The 15709-nt window shown below is 45.3% G+C and overlaps 1 protein-coding gene across 4 annotated transcripts in view; it reads right to left on the bottom strand.

The window, feature by feature from the left end:
• Nucleotides 1-15466, bottom strand: part of PHC2 (polyhomeotic homolog 2) — a 116762-nt gene extending 101296 nt beyond the window's left edge. For 2 of the 4 annotated variants that reach the window (XM_066269728.1, XM_066269730.1), the window contains exon 1: nucleotides 14609-15329. The gene's annotated coding sequence lies outside the window, so the exon portion shown is untranslated. Of the gene's footprint in view, nucleotides 1-14608; nucleotides 15330-15387 lie in introns of those variants that run through there. The other 2 variants (XM_066269729.1, XM_066269731.1) reach the window with 2 other exon arrangements.
• Between the last annotated feature and the right edge of the window lie 243 nt (nucleotides 15467-15709).

Genomic DNA, 15709 nt, shown 5'->3' with positions numbered 1-15709 from the left:
TGATTGCTTCTTATATGTGCCTTGCCCAGGGGGCTCCACCCAAACCAGTAACCCCTTGCCCAAGCCAGAGACCTTGGGCTCAAGTCAGTGACCATGGGATCATTTCGATGATTCCATACTCAAGCCAGCGACCCCACACTCAAGCCAGCTCAAGCTGGTAATCCTGTGCTCATGCTGGATGAGCCCACACTCAAGCTGGTGATTTTGGGGTTTCAAACCTGTGATCTCAGCATCCCAAGTCAATGCTCTATCCACCTGCATCACCAATGGTCAGGCACAAAACATATTTTTTTAGCATAACAGACTTATGCTTTAAGTCATAACAGAAAGCTCTTGGGAAAATCCTAATATATATATATATATATATATATATATATATATATATATATTGTATTTTTCTGAAGCTGGAAACGGGGAGAGACAGTCAGACAGACTCCCGCATGCGCCCGACTGGGATCCACCCGGCACGCCCACCAGGGACGACGCTCTGCCCACCAGGGGGCGATGCTCTGCCGCGACCAGAGCCACTCTAGCGCCTGGGGCAGAGGCCAAGGAGCCATCCCCAGCGCCCAGGCCATCTTTGCTCCAATGGAGCCTTGGCTGCGGGAGGGGAAGAGAGAGACAGAGAGGAAGGAGGGGGGTGGTGGAGAAGCAAATGGGCGCTTCTCCTATGTGCCCTGGCCGGGAATCGAACCCAGGTCCCCTGCACGCCAGGCCGACGCTCTACCGCTGAGCCAACTGGCCAGGGCAGAAAATCCTAATATTTCAAAACAGCACACTTAAAAGTAACTCATTGGTCAATGAAGAAATCACAGGGGCTATTTGAAAATATTTTGAATTGAATGAAAACAAAAACATTGCATACCAAAATTTATGAAATATAGCTAAAGCAGTACTTACAGGAAAATTTGTAGCACTAAAATACTTATATTAGAAAAAAAGAAAAGTCCCAAATCATTAGCCTCAACTTCTACATTAAGAAGCTAGAAAAAGAAGAGCCAGTGAAGTGAAAATAAGCATAAGGAAGGACATAATAAGGATGGAGTGGAAATCAATGAAATAGCAGAAAAACTATAAAGTCAATGAGATGAAGAGCTCGTTCTCTGAAAAGTCAATAAAATCATCAAACTCTAGTCAGACTGATCAGAAAAAAGGGAGAGGACACAAATGACCAATAATAGGAATGAAAGAGATTCTATAGACATTAAGAGGATGGCCTGGGCCAGTTGGCTAAGTGGTAGAGCATCAGCCCAGGGTGTGGAAATTCCAGGTTCAACTCCTGGTTAGGGCACACAGGAGAAGCACCCATTTGCTTCTTCATCCCTCCCCTTTCTTACTTCTCTCTCTCTCTCAATCTCTCCTCCTCCCTTCCTGCAGCCATGGCTCAATTAGAGAGAGTTGGCCACGGGCACTGAGGTTGGCTCCATGGCCTCTGCCATGGAGAGGCACTAAAAAAAAAAAAAAAAAAGGCTTCAGTTGCAACAGAGCAAGGGTCCCAGATGGGCAGAGCATTGCCCCCTAGAGGGCTTGCCAGGTGGAAACTGGTCAGGGCACACATGTGGGAGTCTATCTCTGCCTCCCATCCTCTCACTAAAAAAGAAAACATAAATTAAAAAAATAATAAAAAATAAAAGGATAATAAGGTAATATTATGAATAACTCATATAATGGTTATTTTTTAAAAGATTTTATTTCTTGATTTTCAGAGAGTGAGTGAGGAGAGAGAGTGAGAGAGAGAAAGGGGAGGAATGGGAAGCATCAACTGTAGCGGCTGCTTCTCGTATGTGTCTTGGCTGGGTGAGCCCAAGGTCTCGAACCTGTGACCTCAGCATTACAGGTCAACACTCTATCCACTACACCACCACGGGTTCTATCCACTACACCGTCATGGGTCAGACCACATAATGTTTTAGAACGGCAATCAGCATGTAAAAGTGCTCAACCAACTGTAATCACAATTTATTATTATGTAGTAAATACTATTATTTCTATGTTCTATTGTCTTATCTTCAATTTCTTTATTTTCGGGGTGGCGGAGTTTTCCCTTTGGCGACTGTGATCTCATGGGTGAAAGGCATTGACACCACACAGAAAAAGCAAAGAAAAGAATGCAGTCTGCCGTTCCGGTACGCAGACCGTTGGAGAAATAAGAAGACTGAGGAGAGCGAAGGCTTGGTGAGCTGGTAAGGGACAGGAAGTAGGGTCTGAAGAGTTGAATGTGTGACAGGAGCACTAACTTACCGCCCTGGACGTTTGGGAGAAATGATAGAAAATTAAGAATTTAAATAGCTAAAGACTAAAAAGAGGGTGTAATAGATTAAATAATTCTCCATAGGAATTCATTAAATGATTATGACTTTGCACTTTGGAGAGATGAAGGTTGAGAGGGAGGAGACATGACAGGGACAGTAAAATCATAAAGAGTAAGACAAGGTCAACACAAACCAGCTTCTTTTTACACGTCAGAACACAGGTCCCGAGACCGAAATGAAGTGGAAGATAGACAAGGAAAGCCAAAAACTCAGAACAGCCGAGGACAAATAAACCGCTGCAAGCAACTCCAAGGTATGTATGGGTGGTGTGTTTTTTCTTGTAGCATTTCTAGCAATTAATTCAGTACCCGGCATGCCATCAATAAACCTGGTTCGAATGAACAAATATATTGTGTGGGGCAAAAGTGGCTTTACAGTTGACAGTATGCAAAAGTTCATCCTTGTATTATCTTTTGTCAATGATTGTATTATTTTCCAGATGAACTGTAAACCTACTTTTGCCCTACTCTATACATATTCAACGGTGAAGAGTGGCAGTGGATAAGAAGTTGAACTAGAGGTTCTCCCTTCTAACTGCATGGTTCTGTCTCTGGGCTCGCTCCTGTCCAGCCAGCCTCCACATTGCTGATGCGATCTCCCTAAAGGGCAGATCCGATCACATTACTCCTGAAGTGTTTCAACAGCTCACCATAGTTTCCAACATAAAGTCCAAATTCTAAGCTTGGCAAACCAAGCCTTTTGTGTTTGATTCTGGCCTATTTTTCCTCCTATTTCTGCCCCTGCCCTGCTCATCGCTCCGGTCATGTCGGGTTGCTCGGAATTCCCCACACGTACCCTGCTCTCACACACAGACACCCCTTCTCTGCACAGACTGCTCCTTCTGTCTGAGGTACACTGTCTGCCTCAGCAACACCTCCCTATCCGTCAGTTGTCATTTCAAATGTCATTCTCTCCAGAAGGCGACATTTCTAAGCATAACTGATTCCCCTCTAAGCTTTCAAAACACTGTGTCCCTACTTCTATTACAGCACTAAGTACAAGAGCATAATCAATGTTCCCATGTCTGTCTTCCTGTATAAACTTCTGAGGTGCCAGCACTGTGTTCCACTCATCTTGGCATCCCTAGCTACCAGCATGGGATACAGCAGCTTTCAAAATGGTGTTTTTTTTTTAAAAAAATAAAATAAATAAATCAACAGATTTTAAAGACCAAACAGAAGTAAAGCTTAAATACTTGGTGAATTAGACACAGCAGAATGCTAAAACTCAGGGATGGGCCAGTCCGTCCCTATTATTAGGAGACTTTGTCATTGATGACAGCTACAACACTCCCCTCCAATTTCCCTTGTTATCACGATCAGAAACAGAATGCTGGGCAAGATATACTGGCCTGAGCCAGTGGGACATTCCCCATCTTCTATTATTCCCAGTCATTTCTCATATTCATTTTGCCTTTGAGAAAGCAATTTTGCTTTCATATGTTTTAGTGCCACCACCTCTTGTGAAGTAAACCCTATTTCAAAATGCTCCAAGAGTCGAGTTCTGTGGGAGACGACTCTGCACCAATATAAAGGGCAGTTAACTGCAGAGCCAGGGTTAACTGGGTTCAAGCGATCTTGGAGTATATTATTGGCCATAAAGAGACATTGGCCAGGGTTACTTGAATGCATGTACGCAGGATTCGTGGAGGAATGCCTCCAAGAACCAGATGTCCTTTGTGATTGATAAGCTCTGGGACTCTGACTCTTCTTGTGTCCTTGTTCATGAAAAGAAACAGTAGACGTGGGGGATGAAACGGATGGGAAAAGGGCTTGTGTAACTTTCTAGTTTTATCTGCTGAGCTATGGCTTTTGGAACTCAGTAAATATGCAGTGGCGCAGCTTCTTGGAGCTGGGTCGGCCTAAGAGTTTCAGCCCTCTGCCCAGTTATTTGAATCTGGTGTGTCTTTTGCCTCGTGAGCCCGAACCGTAAAGAAATCCGTAACAGAGTTCCTCTCTCTTACTCTAATTCTCTCTCTCTTACTAAGTAGAATGGAAAACTTTGGTGCTAACTGTATGATGAAACTAATCTGAGTCCAAACTTAGTGTAAAACTTTAGAGAAGTTATCACACCTCTATCCATCTCCAAAATCTTCCTTCAAATGGAATCAACCCTAACAGGGGTCCCCAAACTTTTTATACAGGGGGCCAGTTCACTGTCCCGCTCAGACCCTTGGAGGGTCGCCACATACAGTGCTCCTCTCACTGACCACCAATGAAAGAGGTGCCCCTTCCGGAAGTGCAGCGGGGGTCAGATAAATGGCCTCAGGGGGCTGCATGCGGCCCACAGGCCATAGTTTGGGGACGCCTGATGCTAGGAGCTCACAGGAAGTAATAAAAGGTAAAATGTAGATAGTGCTTACTGTGTACTTTACATGTAGTCACCTGTTTAATTCTATTAATTCTTTGAGGTAGGTACTATTACCCCCGTTTTTCCCAAGAAGACTGGAGCACAGAGGGGGTGCACACTTGCAGAAGGCTGGGAAGGTACAGTTAACCCTTTGAGTAGTACGAACATTCGTGTACATCCTCACTCAAAGGGTTAATGAGTAGAGGCAGGGTTGGAACTCAAGCAGTCTAGCTCTAGTGTTCCCACTGTTAACACTACCTCCTATTGCCTCTCTGCAGGCCAGTGAAAGTCGCCATGCGCAGTACAAAACTCCAGGATATTAGACTCTGAAAGGACAGACTGAGGGGTAGGCCTCATATCTGGGGCAGTATTGCACATTTCAATTCAGATGCATTTTTACCGCCGAGATTTTAGATCTCAAATCATCCATTATTTATTGCTAAAATATGAAGGGTCTCTTATAATTTTAGCCATTAATGAGACGAATTCATCCTTCACTGGAACGACACCTACAATTCAGGCGACACTGTCACTAAAAGAACATCCACCTTGGATTGTGGCTTTATGGATCAATGAGTTAGGTTTTTCTCCAGAGTGATAACTTAAGGAAAGAAATCTGGTTATGTTTTTTCTACAGAAACAGCATTTCATTATTTTTTTTTTAAAAAAGCATTAAATATTTAAGTCCATATCACCTGCTATTAAAAATATTAATTTAGATAAAATGTAAGGAATAGCCACTGGGTGCAATATAGTACCTTTAAACTGTTATCAATCTTTTATGATCATATTTTCTTCTGGACAATGGGCCATTTAGAAAGAGCTAAATAACTATTTGTTGAGTGAAATGAATGAATTAATGAATACGCTTTTCAAGGTGGAGTCAGGGAAGCTCCGTATTTCCAGATGTTTCCTCAGAAAGAATGGTATCTCATATTTGCCCTGGGGAACTCGACTACTCGGTCCCACTTCCAGAGGGAGAATTTACTCAAGTCTCTAGGAACTCCTGAAGCCACCTCTACCTGCACCCACGGTTTCTACATCATTTTACTCCCCTGTCAGAAAGAGAACAGAGAAAGGTCAGGTTACATTGCTTTCATGGGCCTGTATAAACTCCTGTGAGGTTCTCTCTTCTGTCGGGAACAGTTTCCCTGGCAACCATATTTAGACACTCATGTAATTCTCTCCCCCTCCTTTGATTTGCTAGTTGGTATAAAAATTAATTTGTATTGAACTGCTGAAGCTTACAAGTTCATCAGTTTAACAGACTGATTCATAGAATTTTAGAACTTGGTTTCTGCTCAAAACTCATTTCTTAAGGGGCCTGTCCTATTTCTTTTGCAATTGGAACGTCATTCTCTTCAGTTAGAATATTTTAAGACACGTTTCATATGTATGCTGCATGTTTCTGGCAATAGGCAGAGAAAATAATATTCTCCTAAGGGCATTTGGCCTCATTAGTTACGAAGGAGGTAACTTAGTTCTGAGTAAGCAAGGGGTCAAATCCTCAAAGATGAGCTATGATAAGAAGGTGGGAGAGAAGGGTCAAAGGCCAAGACAAAAAAGTCTGGGCATCATGAAAGGATGAACTCAGGCCACAGATTCTTTTTTTTTTTTTTTTTTTTGTATTTTTCTGAAGCTGGAAACGGGGAGAGACAGTCAGACAGACTCCTGGATGCGCCCGACCGGGATCCACCCGGCACGCCCACCAGGGGCGAAGCTCTGCCCACCAGGGGGCGATGCTCTGCCCCTCCGGGGCGTTGCTCTGTCGCGACCAGAGCCACTCTAGTGCCTGGGGCAGAGGCCAAGGAGCCATCCCCAGCGCCCAGGCCATCTCTGCTCCAATGGAGCCTCAGCTGTGGGAGGGGAAGAGAGAGACAGAGAGGAAGGAGAGGGGGAGGGGTGGAGAAGCAGATGGGCGCTTCTCCTGTGTGCCCTGGCCGGGAATCGAACCCGGGACTTCTGCACGCCAGGCCAACGCTCTACCGCTGAGCCAACCGGCCAGGGCCTCAGGCCACAGATTCTGGGTGATCAGAGCTCAGGACCTGGATAACAGAAATGGGATATGAATATCAAGGATGGAGTATCATTAATTCATACACCAAATATACTGCTCACAAAAATTAGGGGATATATCAAAATGGATATGAAGTGATAAAATATCTCCTAATTTTTGTGAGCAGTATATTTATTAAGCATCTGATGGTGTTTGGTGCTAGGGAAAAGCGGTGTATAAGCCAGACCTAGATCCTCCATTCATAGAGATTATAGTCAACTACTTAAAAAGTGAACTGATGTTGGCTTTGTTATTGAACCAAGTATCTTTGGGATAGGGGCTCATTATATGATTTCCTACAAGGGCCAGAACTGCTTTCAGAGCATGAGTGAAGCAGAGACTTTTAGAAACAAGTAAAAGAAGTCCTCCCTGGAGTGGGTGAGTTGGCAAGTCAAGAAGTCTTTGACATATACAATGGCTCCTTTACATTTTAAAGAGCAATGATACATGAGCCTCTAGAAAGGGAGATGAAGGAGGATATAGTTATTACAGGGCACAAAGATAGATACTTTCCAGTATACTAAACTTTTCTAAAGAATAGAATATAAAATAGACAAAGGTACAAGCTATTCTTAAGCATATTCTTAAGCATAACAACCACTTATTGAGCTTCTACTGTGTTCAAAGAATGGTTGTGAGAACTGAAGCTATGAATATAAAAAAGACAGTCCCTAGCAACTAAAACAATGTGGTAAGTGCTATAATGAAATGTTAAAGTACAAAGGAAGATCAGAGAGAAAAAATACCAATCCATTAAAAGCAAGTTGGGAAATGCTCCTGAGGTATAATGCTTGAATTGAATCTTAAAAGATAGGAAAGTTTGTTGTTTTAAGCTGATGTATTTGGGGGTAATTTGTTACATAATAACTTCTACAATACCTATAGAGACTATACAACCAGCACAGATAGGAGATCATGGAGAATACCTGGCCATCTAAACTTTGTTTTGTGACATATAACATAGGTTATACTCTAAATCTCTACATATGTTTAATCTCACGTATTCTTAGGCTCACCTGGTCCATGTTGGGAGTAGAAAGTGAAAACAAGCATTCTGAATGGGACTGACACAGGTAATGGGGGGAAGCAACACAGTCTCAGTCTTGTTGGATAATCTCCACAAAGGAACCCAGGCTGGCTGGTGTGAGGACCTGATCAGGTGGTCACCTAGTATCAAGTGGCAGCAGGACCTGGTCAGTTCCTGGTCAAAGGATTACTAGAGAGATCAGGACTGAGAGGAGCAAGAAGATGAGTAAAAGTTGTTTTTGAGAGAGTAACAAACATGAAAACCAGAAAAAAATTTTTGTCAGTTATAAGTAGTGACAGTAAAGCCCAAAACTGAGAGACAGTATAAAAAAACAATTGTTTTTTTTTTTTGTTTGTTTGTTTTCTTTTCATTTTTCTGAAGCTGGAAACAGGGAGAGACAGTCTGACAGACTCCCGCATGCGCCCGACCGGGATCCACCTGGCACGCCCACCAGGGGCGGCGCTCTGCCCACCAGGGGGCGATGCTCTGCCCATCCTGGGCGTCGCCATGTTGCGACCAGAGCCACTCTAGCGCCTGAGGCAGAGGCCACAGAGCCATCCCCAGCGCCCGGGCCATCTTTGCTCCAATGGAGCCTTGGCTGCGGGAGGGGAAGAGAGAGACAGAGAGGAAAGCGCAGCGGAGGGGTGGAGAAGCAAATGGGCGCTTCTCCTGTGTGCCCTGGCCGGGAATTGAACCCGGGTCCTCCGCACGCTAGGCCGACGCTCTACCGCTGAGCCAACCGGCCAGGGCAACAATTAAGTTTTTCTAGTTTTCATGATTCATCTGGGTAGATTAAGAAATAGAGTAGGGCTTTGGCCTGTTGGCTCAGTGGTAGAGCGTTGGCCCAGTGTATGAACATCCCAGTTCAATTCCTAGTCAGGGCACACAGGATAAGCACCTGCCTGATTCTCTACCCCTCCCCTTCTCCCTTCTCTCTCTTTCCTCCTCCTGCAGCCATGGCTCCGGTTGGAGCAAGTTGGCTGTGGGCGCTGAGGATGGCTCCAAATGGCCTCACCTCAGGCACTTAAAATAGCTTGGTTGCTGAGCAATGGCCCCAGATGGGCAGAGCATCCCTCAGTAGGGGGCTTACTGGGCAGATCCTAGTCAGGGCACATGTGGGAGCCTGTCACTCTACCTCTCCTGTTTCTCACTTAAGGGGGGGGGGGAGGAATAGAGTAGGAAACAAAGGCAAGAGTGGAACATGAGCATTCAAGACGAATGTGGGAAAGAGGGTCATGTGGTTCACAGCTGCTGGGTGGTACCCCAGTATGGGGGTGATGGGATGGCATCAGGCTGCTAAAAAGTCACTAGAGCAGGGCAAGCAAGATTATACCTATTCAACCCGAAATGTTGTTTCAGTAGGTTGAAAATGGTCTCATAGCTTCCCACCAGCAAATGGGAATAAATGACTACAAAAGGAATAGAAATGAACTAATTTCTCATTTAAATCGGGAGTAACAATGGCATCAGGACTGAAACTCTATCCAACAATCCTCTCAAGATATGATGCATGGGTTTCTCAAAGCCATTCTGGGAAAATAATTCCTTGCCTCTTTAGTCTCTATTCTTTTCATACTATTTATTTGATCTTCAAAATATCTCCATTTTGCCCTTTATACTAGGCGTCCAAAATGAGAAGACCACAGGAAAATGTGACTGTCTACCATGACACAGCAAGGACATAAGGCTATGCAACCACAACAAAGGACCCGGCACAAAACACTGTCCCAGCTTCAGGAGGTGGTAGTGATACTTTTAGGTAGAAGCAGTTCCATAATTTGTGGGGACCCATGCAAAATGAAAGTACTGGGCCCTTGTTCAAAAATTATTAAGAATTTCAAGACAGCAACAACAGAGCACTAAACCAAGCGTGGGGCCCTTCTAATTGCAGGGCTCTGGGAGACTGCATAGGTCACACACCCAGAAAGCTGGTCCTGTTCTCAGGGACAGTATAGCGTGTTCCTTTAGGAGAGCTTTAGAGTCAAAAGCTGGGTCCAAATCCCACCTTTGCTACTCATTAATCATGTGATTTTAGGCAACTTATTTAGTTTCTCCATGATTGTGACCTAATATTGTGAGGACTAAATGGGATAATCAATAGATGTATAGAAAATGCTTAACACATAGTAAGCATTCAATAAATGATAGCTATACTATTATTGTTCAATGAATGCACGGGTATTATCAGAGCAGTAAGTTTAAGAAATGAATTGCTGAACTGCTATTCTGGATATGAAAGAATGAGAGTGATATTTAAGGACAACTAAAATAATGAAGCAGACAGGGAAAGTCAAATCTTTTCTCTGTCTCTTCTGCCTTCTCTAACCTCTTTCCTATTTTTCTTCCTTTTACTGCCAAACATGCAAAGGGTGATCTACATGTGTCTCCAATTCTTACCAGCCTCTCCTGCCACAATCCTCTGTAATATTCCCATGGCCATCTCCCACTGATTTGGAGCTCTTCTTTTCAAAAAGTTACTAATGACTCCCTGTTTACTGAATATAATCAACATTGCCCACTTTTTTGTACAATTTTATACTGCTGACCAATTCTTCCAGCTTGAAACCTCCTCTCCTCGACTGCTGAGATACTACACCTTCATGGCTAACAGCATGTCTAATCGGGTACACAAATGGTTGTAAAGAGAATGCATCTGTTGGGTGAATACATTAGATGACTTTTTATCTCTCTGGTTCCTTATTTTTCATCATACTTACCCCATTTCTTCTCCCTACTTCCCTAAATAAATGTGGGCAATCTCCAAGCTCCAGTGTTTGGTCCACTATACTTCTATTTATATGCTGTTACTACTGATGAACTCAGCTAGTCATAGGGCTTCATTTATCACTTTCTATGTTTAAGACTCCCTGACTTCTCCCCTTTGAACATTAGCCCCCACTTCCAAATACTTACAGGATGTGTCCATTTACAAGTTCCTATATCACCTCAAGATATGTAGCACTTAGCTTCTCCTCTTCTCCCCCAAACTGGCTTTCCTTTCTCTGTCCTATTTGTTAATCTTGTTGCCCATGTTCAAGGCTATATTTGACTCTTATTTCTTGTCCTCCATATTCATTTAGCCATGTTTCCTTCATAACACTTATGGAAACCATCCCTTTTTATTTCACTGCTGTTATCCCAATTCAATTCTGTGTCCCCTCACACCTAGACCATTTTAATAACCTACTAACTGGATGTACAGTTCTCTTTCTATCCCTAGTTTACATTGTTGTGGAAAATCTTCATAACATACTACTTTCATGACCCCACACTTCTTTAACCAAGCATCTTCAGACTTTCCATCATACAGGATAAAGTTCTCTCTTTTTTTTTTTTTTTTGTGAGACAGAGACAGAGACAGAGCGAGACAGATAGCGACAGAGAAACAGGAAGGGAAAGAGATGAGAAGCATCAATTCTTCGTTGTGGCACCTTAGTTGTTCATTGATTGCTTTCTAATATGTGCCTTGATGGGGAGCTCCAGCCAAGCCAATGACCCCTTGCTCAAGCCAGTGACCTTGGGTTCAAGCCAGCAACCATGGGATCATGTCTATGATCCCACACTCAAGCCAGTGACCCTGCGCTAAAGCCGGTGAACTCATGCTCAAGCCAGCGGCCTCGGGGTTTTGAGTCTCATTCTGTGTGTCCAAGGCTGACACTCAATCTAGTGTGCCACCCACCTAGTCAGGCAAGTCCTAACTCTTTAGTTTGGTACCAATATCCATTAAAGTCTGGCTTCCACCAAACCTTCCAATCCTACTACTCCTTCTGATCCTACTTAAACCTTCTGATCTTGTCAGATTGGTCAATCTGATCAACTGACCCCTGAAAACTTCCTTCCATATTCCAGCTTTTCCATCCACTCTCATTCTCTTTACATAACAAAATGCACCATATCTCTAAAAAAAAGCCTTCCTTAATAATCATAGCCCACAGTGACCTTTCTTTTTTCAACTCCTGTAATACCACATTTAGTACTTTGAAAATTTACTGAATTACTGCTTTACAGTTGTGATTTCAATCTTCACAACCACATGAGAAGTAGGTAGTATTAATACATAAGAAAAAAAAATGAAGTCAAATAACTTGTCCAAGTCACATAGCAGGTACCTGGTAAAACTGGGAACAGAATCTTTATTTAGTTGAGAATAATCCCAAGACTAAACCTCTCTCATTTTCTTGTCTCTTCCAAAGCACAAATACAGCACAGTATTTGCACACAAGCAGGTGCTCCATAAATATGTTGATTGAGAACATTGCTTAAATAGCACCCTTGTTTCTCTAGCACTTAGAGAATTGTCAATCTTAGCGGTGCACATTTAGGAGTTACTGCTCCAGTGTCACCTTCTCTACATGGCTTGATTAATAATATACTTTGACAGGGGATTTGCCAAAAATTCACCATAATCCACTCTAAAAATAAATTTTGGTTCAAGCAAAGCTAAAACGTCTTTAGCCAATTCAAACATTAGATGAGTTTGGGGCATGAGGTCTACTTTACTCCTGCTGAACCCATCCATGCTCTGTTTGCAAATGATCGGGAAGTAAAAATAGAATGGCTAGTTGATGGCTTTTAGGGTAAAAAGGACTAGTTATAGTTCTAAAGGTGGCTACTAAGGCAGCAGAACAGGATTTTCTTGGCCCTGGTAGCTAAAGACCTCAGTAAAAGCAGCCCAATAAAAGTGAAGTATGGCCCCCTGGCTGGCTGGCTTGGTGTTGGGGCATCAGCCTGGCATGTGAAAGTCCTGGGTTAGATTTCTGATTAGGGCACAGAGGAGAAGCAACCATCTACTTCTCCACTCTTTCCCCTCTCCATTCTCTCTCTCTCTCTCTTTCTCTTCCTCTCCCACAGCCATGGCTTGATTGGTTTGAGCGCATTGGCCCCGGGTGCTAAGGATGACTCTGTGGAGTCTTTGTATCAGACATTAAAAAATCGCTTGGTTGTGAGCATGGCCCCAGGTGGGCAGAACATCAGCCCCAGATGGGGGTTGCCAGGTGGATCCCAGTCTGGGTGCATGCAAGAGTCTATCTCCCCTCCTCTTGCTTGGAAAAGAAAAAAAAAAGTGAATCATGGTTAGAAACAGATTAAAAGAGGGTACAAGTAAGGAGGGAGAGAGAAAAGTACTGTTAAGTACTTTATAGAGAAGATGGTGCTGGTCTTTTCCGTGCAGTTGCCTGAAGCTGTCAGATCCAGCCCTGCCCTACATGGCCGGCACCACATTACAGCTGGCTCTGTCATTTCTGCCTGATTCCTGAGGTCAGTTCTGACTGCTTGCCCTGGTCCATATCACAGCCCAGACCTTCTCTTGCTCCAGATTTTTCTAGCTTCTGATCTAATTACTCATTTCCTCAGGTCTCACAATTTGACTAAACGCAGATTTCACATTCAGCACTGCCTCCCTGATTATGTTCCTCTTTACTGTACCATTTCGACTGCCCTCCCAGATGATGCCTGTAGTGCCACACATTCTGCCCAGTTTCCAAGCCCTCTACCTTGGAGCTACTGTAAACCATTCCTCTTGCATGTCCATACGCTGACCCCTTACTTGGAAAGACAGGAGTGACAAACACCAGGAGTGAGGCTCAGAAAAGCTGATGAGGGGGGAAAACTGGAGAAAAAAAAAAAAATGCCGGCCCTGGCCGGTTGGCTCAGCGTGTGAATGTCTCAGGTTTGAATGCTGGCCAGGGCACACAGGAGAAGCGCCCATCTGCTTCTCCACCCCTTCCCCCTCTCCTTCCTCTCTGTCTCTCTCTTCCCCTCCTGCAGCCAAGGCTCCACGGGAACAAAGTTGGCCTGGGCACCGAGGACGGTTCAATGGCCTCTGCCTCAGGCACTGGAATGGCTCCTGCCGCAACGGAGTGACACCCAAATGGGCAGAGCATTGCCCTCTGGTGGGCCTGCTGGGTGGATCCCGGTTGGGTGCATGCGGGAGTCGGTCTGACTGCCTCCCTGCTTCTAACTTCGGAAAAATATGAAAAAGAAAAAAAATACCACTGGGATATTGTAGTGGGAACTCAGATACCTACTTTACTGAGAAAGGGAAAAGGTCATGGCTGCACTATAAAGTATCTCACTGCTTAGAGATACCATACTTCTTAAGTGTCTTTATCTCTCTGCTTTGGCTGCCCTTCCTGTCTTTTCTGACCTTCTCTGCAAGGCAAACTCCTATTCATCCTTCAAGACCTTGCTTACTCGTGTTCTTCTCTGGAAAGCCTTCCTGGAACTTCTCAGACAGCTAATTGTTCCATTCTCTGTGCTTCCACAGTTCTTTACTTACATATCTATTATGCTGTTACTACCTTTACTAGTAATTTTATTTATCTCTATTTCTTTGAGGACAAGGATAAGTCATCTTATTCATCTTTGCATCTCCAAGACATAGAGTGCCTGGTATTTAGCTAGTGTTGTTGTGTGACACAAGAGCAATATAAAAGTGCAATTTATACTTCACTTGCAAAAATCAAATAGGTTCCTGGTACTTTTCATATGTGACCATATTTTCCCTTGATTTAGTAGAAATGACTTTAGACTCATAAAGGAAATTCTATTGATGTCCCTGGCACATAAGCTAGTTTTTCATCGGCACTGGTGATGGAAGCATCACCCCCACATATCCAAGAAGCTCTCAAAACAAGCTTAATATTAGTGGCACGTGGCTCATCCCACCATTTCTATTGTAGAGAAAGCTAAATTACACCATGGGCCTAAAGCTGCCACCCTCTCAGTGAATTGGTGGTGGCAGTGCCAGCACCTGCGGGCAGAGGGAGGATAATTAAAAGAACACATTTCTGTAGCAGACCTAGGAGGAGGGTGAGGGAGAATGAATTTAAACCTTGCCTTATAAAAAAATTGTTAGAAACTCACGCAAAACTGATGCTTCCTCTGGACATGACAGACCCGATCCAGGTGTCCAGCAGTGACCTTTTCCCATGAGTGTCAGATCATCACCCAGCACAGTGCCTTTCTTGGGCATCCTTCCTTCTCAAACCTGGCAAATCTTGGGGCCTGCTTTTCCTTTAGGAGACTGTCTTCTCCTCTTCTCCTTCCAGCCACGACAATCCCCAGTTCCCTAGGCTGGGGCCCTCCCCCACCCCACAGGGGGACCCAGCTTGACTCCGGGTCAAAAGTGCCAGCGGCTGGGCTGTCAGGCCGCGGCTGGCGAGGTCAGGCCTGACCCCCGGGTCTCCTCGGACCCTGGGGGACAAGCGGAGGAGACGCAAGCTGCGCCAGAACACGGGCTGCTAAGACGCCGGCCTCTGCAAGAGAGAGAGGCTCAGTATCCCTCCCCAGACATTGCACGAGTATCGGCACTTCGGCCGGTTCCCCGCAGCCTCCCTCAAGTCTTGGTCCGGGAGCTAAGCCTGCACCCCCGCCGCGGTCTCGCCCCGGGGATCTGCCAGACCGTACTGCTCAGTCCCCGCGTGGGCCACACGCCACGGCTCCCGGGTCAAGCCGCACGCCGCGGGGGCTTGCCTTTGCCCACGGCGATGGGCCCCCGCCCCGCCTTGCGGGGGCCCGGTTGGTCAGGCCGTGACAGCTGGGTGCCTAAAGGGTTAAGTCGGCGGCTAGGTGGCCCAGTATCCCGGGCACAGCCGGTCAGCCACAAGCCAGCCCCAGCGCGCAGGCGCCCGCCCGCCCGTTACCTGCGGTAGCGTTCGCGCTCCTCCTCCACCTGGCCGCTCTCTCCCGGGGGCCGCCCCTCAGCCCGCCCCCTCGGCTCCACGCCGCGCACCCTGCTGGCTGCTCGGAAGCGGTCTGGGGAGGAGGGGCGTGGGTAATTACCATATATTAGCATATAAGTGAGAGTCACGTGGCTTCTGCAGCCAATGGTCACTCTGGAAAGGCGGGGATTGGGCTGAATACGCCTAGGTGCTGCTCCGGCCCTGAACCGGTAGCCATGACAACGACAGGGGGGCGGGGAAATAGGGGGCACAGGAGCCTAGTGGAGCATCTCTCCTACCTGAA

The sequence above is a fragment of the Saccopteryx bilineata genome, chromosome 3 (genome assembly GCF_036850765.1).
Source record: "Saccopteryx bilineata isolate mSacBil1 chromosome 3, mSacBil1_pri_phased_curated, whole genome shotgun sequence".
NCBI classification, from domain to species: Eukaryota; Metazoa; Chordata; class Mammalia; order Chiroptera; family Emballonuridae; genus Saccopteryx; species Saccopteryx bilineata.
This window is presented reverse-complemented; position numbering and strand designations above follow the sequence as displayed.